We start from the raw sequence: 6,144 nt of genomic DNA on the forward strand, positions 1-6,144 counted from the left end.
ACTCTTTAGAGAAGTTCAACGACAGTTCAGTCGCACACATCTTAGGAGACTTTGTGATTCTTCTATTATCTGAGTTTTTGGACAGCTTGTGTCCAAATGCTGCAGCCCCACTTGCTCAATGCACTTTAGAGGCTCTTTGACATGACCTGACAGACGGAGAGGCGCATGCAGAGACCGACAGTAAAGCATGAAGATGGACTAAAGGGCAACAGCATGAACGCTTCATTTGACTAATTACATTTTTTTTACTGCTAGTGTTGTGATGAAAGGTTTTTTTCTGTTTTTTCGGGGGAGTTTTTCCTGTTCCGATGTCATATGTGTACAGATTGTAAAGCCATCCGAGGAAAATTAGAAATTTGTAATTTTGGGCTATACAAAATAAACTGAATTGAATGTGTAATATTTCCCTAACGTCTCCCTTTCCATGTATACAAACAAATCATCCACCCATTTATCACTCATTAATTAAATCAGTAATAATAAAATTAGTTTTACAAACTTTACATTTTAAACTTTGTTTGTCATATTACATACTTCTTACATACAAACATGAAATAGGTCTAAGCTCGTCATGAAGTGGCTTCACTCGCCATGCGGTCCTGAAAAAGAACTGATAGCAATAGTTTGGCAGCAGATAGAGCGGCTCACAAGAAAGGAAAAAGAACCAGAGCGAGCCATCTTCCGAGAGTAGGATGTCCAGTTCATCTACAAATGTTAAAATCTGTGACGGAGATGCAAAGAGTTTTTCCTGGGCAGCCTAAAGACTTAAACCATGACATCAGCTTTCTAAGAAATCAGGGTGGCTAATGTTTCAGAGTAAAGCACGATCACATCTTGGGATATCTTAACCTTTAATTCCAGAAAGAAAGAAAGAAAAGCTTGTTTCCATGGCCTGTCGTCATATTCAGCTCCAATATGTCAACGTGACTCTCGCTGTGCAGGACTGATCCCCATCAGCTCATTCATATTCACCGTTTATCCTCTTCCACCAGCGGAGAGAAACTTGACATTTTGTTTTCTTCTCTATCTTTGCATCCGTGTTTCTTCTCCAGCAAACACTGATTTGGTCTGATTTAGCGAGCACATCTTATTTTAAAGTTTGAAACAAAGGCTTTATTAAGCTGCTCCTTCAACACACACACACACACACACACACACACACACACACACATAGATGTGCACACTGGAGAACGCGTGGGGAGGAAGATGAAAGAGGTGAAGACAGAACAAACAGCAGCTCTGTTTACTCTGTGGGGAGGAGGAGGAGAGCAAAGGATGACAGCGGGAGAGGAGGGGGAGAAGAGGGCGGAGATGGGAGGATGGAGCGCACACACACACACACACACACACACAGAGGATTTTAAACTGCTATTTGATCCCATGGGAGTCTGGACCATGCAAATTCCCCCACTTTAAGGTAATGTGCGAGAATGAACAAGAGAAAAAAAGAGTGGGAGTGGAAGTAAAGGATGTGGGGAAGGTCTGCTGGTGTTCCTCGGAGAACCGGAGACCATTAGCACAATGAAGACCGGCCTATCTGAGGAGGAGAGCAAAGGACGGCCAGAGGACTGAGGGCGGCAAGATGGAGGAGATGAAGATATGAAAGCACTTTGCTGGGGAATACATTTGCAAGGCTATTTCTGTGCGTCTTCCACATGAGGAGACGGATAAAGAAGAGAGATGAGAGAGGAAGAGGAAGGGGGAAGAGGGAGGAAGACTACGAGGAGTGCACATCGGCATCGAGTCCAACTGGCTCGCGACAGAGCAACAACATAGATGACGGAAGGCAATTTCCATTCATCCCGACACCTATTTTATTTAAAAGATAAACAAAAAAAGGCTCAGCAGTGTAAATTAGAAAAGAAATAATTGCTTTTAAAAGTGTCTTTTCAGTTAAAGTCACAAATTAGAAAAGAGACTTAGCGAGATTGATGCACACAGACGCAGAGTAAAAACAGGAATATTCATGGGCGGCTGGACACACAGGCATACTCGCAATCTTACGACACACACACACACACACACACACACACACACACACACACGCACACACACACACACACACACACACACACACACACATTTCTTCTTAACGCTTCAGCTGGCTTTGTCCCGGGGCAGCACTTCCCTTTTGTGATATCTACAAACAACACACACACACACTCACACACACACACACTCACAAACACCCATAACGCTCAAAGCAAACACAGAGCAGCGGCGCGGCGCACTTTGCTATATGCTCTGCCATAAATTATTAAATACCAGTAGCCGTGTTGGTTCAATGGATGTTGGTTTACATGAAGCGTAAACTCCAGCCGGATGCATGAAAGGCCTTCTCTTCTGCCCGTTGGTCCACTGCATCCAACAGAGGAAGAATCTGGGCCAGTTCAAAATACTTTTGTGAATACTTTTACTCAAACTTGTGAATGCGTGACTTTTACTTTACTGACAAAAGAGTATTTCTACACTGTCCTCATGCTGACAGAGTGGAAGCAGCTACATTTGCCCGAGCCTGTGAGGAAACCATGCAGCGGAACAGCACTGAGTTTCAAAAACGGACTCTTTTTTCTTAAGATTCCAGTCAATCGTGAAACTACTGTGTTTCATTTTCTATCTTTTTCTAATTTAATTGATTTTGTTGGGGGGAACTGACGTGTCATCACTGTGTAAAGTTGTTATGGAAAACAATTTTTACACATCCAGCAAACACAGATCAACATTAAAACACTTATTACACCTATTTTTAAGCCTCTCCTCAAAAATGGCATACCCAAACTAAAAAGGGTGTATCTCTGCAACCACTAGGGCTATTTGACTACTTTTGTTATAATAAAAGGTACACATGTGAGATTTTGTTCAGATGTGTAAATATCAGTCTATATGTTACTGGTTAAAAGTAAATGAAGATGACACACAAAAAATTAAAAGGTTTCAGGTCCACCTATAAAAAATCACTTTCAGGATGATTATTTCTTTGGAATGATGCAGCTGTACGGTCCAACTCTAACCCAAATCATAGCTCAATATGTGAACATTCTCTAACCCAAATCATAGCTCAATATGTGAACATTCTCTAACCCAAATCATAGCTCAATATGTGAACATTATCTAACCCAGATCATAGCACAATATGGGAACATTCTCTAACCCAAATCATCACTCAATATGTGAACATTCACTAACCCAAATCATAGCTCAATATGTGAACATTCTCTAACCCAAATCATAACACAATATGTGAACATTCACTTACCCAAATCATCACTCAATATGTGAACATTCACTAACCCAAATCATCACTCAATATGTGAACATTCACTAACCCAAATCATAGCTCAATATGTGAACATTCTCTCTGCAAAGGTTGACTTTGATAAAGTGAAGCAGAACAAAGTTAGAGAGGGTTTAGAACAGAGAACATTCAGGTGAGGTCTCCAAAATTTGCATTGGGGCAAATTTGCGCACATCTATGTCATTTCAATTTGTTCATGTACCAAACCATATATTTCACTTGTATATTACTTATGGTGTTCAATACAGCACAATACAGCAGTTTGCGGCTTTTTTTCATAAAACAAGCTATGATTTACAGTTTTATAGAACAATCGCTCAGTCTGGGATTGGTTTTGAAGTGGTTAACATTCATGAGTTGTGTTTCTGGACACCTGGCGACTGAACGTCCAGTATTCTCCTTTTCGCTCTGTTTTTGGTCTCCACAAACTCCTGAGGGAAACCTCTGTCTCTTTCGCTGCTAAGTGCTCCACTGTCTTCCTTTCTGCTGTTTGAGGACTGATTGTGTAGTGCACTGCTGTGGCTGAAAACAACTCTATTAGAGCGGTAAGAGTGAATTAAAAAAAGTAAGTAGGCCAAAGCAACAAGCTAAAACATGCACACAAAAGAAATCTATCTGGAACACAACATGTGACATTGTTATTATAAGAATACTGATGAATACAGCTTTTAGTGCTGTAGGCCATGCATATATTCTTGTTTTCTTTCATTACAGTATGCTTTATGGTAACGGGAAAACCCTTTCTTTATTTTTCTTACATCTGCGTAATAATAAGGCGCGATGGACGGGACGGGAACATCGATGGAGAAAGAAGGGAAAGAGTGATGGAAAGGGAATAGAGAGTGAGAGTCTTGTCATGTCACGTTAGCGGATAGGACTTTTCCATTAATAAGTTATATGTGATTAACATTCTAGCAGGCCACAGCAGAGATAAAGCGTGTTCTCCCATAGCTTCTCCCAGCTCACATGTACTGAGTTTTTCTCATTGTGACTCAAATTCAGCCAGCAGAGGTTAATTTGTTCGGCCTCAAGGTCAAAATGTGCTTTAAAAACATGCAAATCCTGGAGCTAAAGCAGCTCACAAAAACTGTTCTCTGAACCAGATTACCTTTCTTTCTCGTGACATATTGGAAAGCCCAGAATAAATCTGACTGCGATGTTTTTGTGTGTGGTTAATTGGGGTCGGTGTTGTTGAACAAGTCTCACAATAATCAACAAAATGCAACACGTGTGAAAGCATCTTCTCAGCGGGCTCACGCGGACCATGAGACATAAGTCCTACTGCAGCTGCAGGGTCTTTCTCACTTGGATGTAAACATATGAGGTTTTGGGGCATTTGAGGAAACAGCTGTTGTTTTTCTTAAGAGGACAAACATGTGAATGTAAACTCAAAGTATGGATCGGCTATTAAGATGAAATTGATTGTTTGGTGAGATTGTTGTCTACTTTAGTCAGATCTTAACTAATTGTGTTTTTTTTTGGAACAGACCAGAAGTAATCATGTTTGGAACGTCTCTGATAGCGGCAGAGACCTGTCAATCACAGAAAGCCCGCCCTAAAGCATACTCCCCTTTATATTCTATTTGACTCTAAATTACCATCATTTACTAAATGAACATCATGTTATATTGAAGAAGACTTGAAACTAGAGATTGAGACATAAACTCATGTTTACAATGTTTACTGAGGGAATGAATCAAGAGAGAAGTAGAGTCATTTCCTCATAGACTTCTATACAATCTGACTTCTTTATGCAAACAGAAGAGTCGCCCCCTGCTGGTCAGTAGAGAGAATGCACTTTAAGACACTTCCGCATCGGCTGGAGGTTGCCGTCTGTATGCAACATAGATCCTTGGACCAGATTAAAACCGGGCTGCTGCAGGACTCATACTGAACTTTTACATATATTTGAACCAGATCTAAAAAGGAGTTGTCTATGAAACCCAGCAGTACTAATATTAGACAAGCTAATTTCGACACAACAGCCACACTTTGCTAAGAGAGTTTGGTTTACTGTCTATGTGTTCAGAGAAGGAAATATCACACATTTGTCTTCCTGCGGTTTTACCGTAAATTTGCTATTGCCTAGGAGATTTATATTCTGTCCTTGTGAGGACATCTGAGGCGCAGAAACACAAGAATAACCACGTGAACATGTGTGGGACCATACAGATGCACCCACAACACGCCTATAGATGAGAATTCAGAGCAGACACATAAAAGCAGACGCAAGCGCACAGACTATAAATACACTGAGACCCAGAATGCACACGTCGAAACACAAACACACAAACACTACATACAACAACCGCCCACACACCGTCACTGCAGCTCAGTGATAGCGCATGCAGAAGTTCAAAAGACCCTTAGAACTGGAAGCGGCAACCCAACAAACCTGGGTTCAATTATGTGCAGAACCGAATGTTTGCTGAAGAAGTATGAACATATAGTTTGAGTGACATGTAGATGAAGAGTTTGAAGGGTGGCATCTTTCTAAGCCGCCCCTAACCCCTAACTTTACAAGCGTGCATGGTGCTATTCGAGTAAGTAAACATGCGAAAGGCCCTATTTAGACATGGCGGCCTCAGTTTAAGAGGACCCGCTCCCTATATGAAGGGCTGATTTTAAACTGATTAAAACACAATGATTCAGGCGATTGCACACATGAAAACATAGCTATGCACATTATATTTCATTTCTACTTAATAGATCCCCCTAAATCCTATACTCTGCTCCTTTAACATTAGCTACAACCGTTAGCATATCCGGCTAACTCTTAAAGCCTATACTCTGCTCCTTGAACATTAGCTACAACTGTTAGCATATCCGGCTAACCCTTAAACCCTATA

The sequence above is a fragment of the Taurulus bubalis genome (assembly GCF_910589615.1).
Source record: "Taurulus bubalis genome assembly, chromosome: 8".
NCBI classification, from domain to species: Eukaryota; Metazoa; Chordata; class Actinopteri; order Perciformes; family Cottidae; genus Taurulus; species Taurulus bubalis.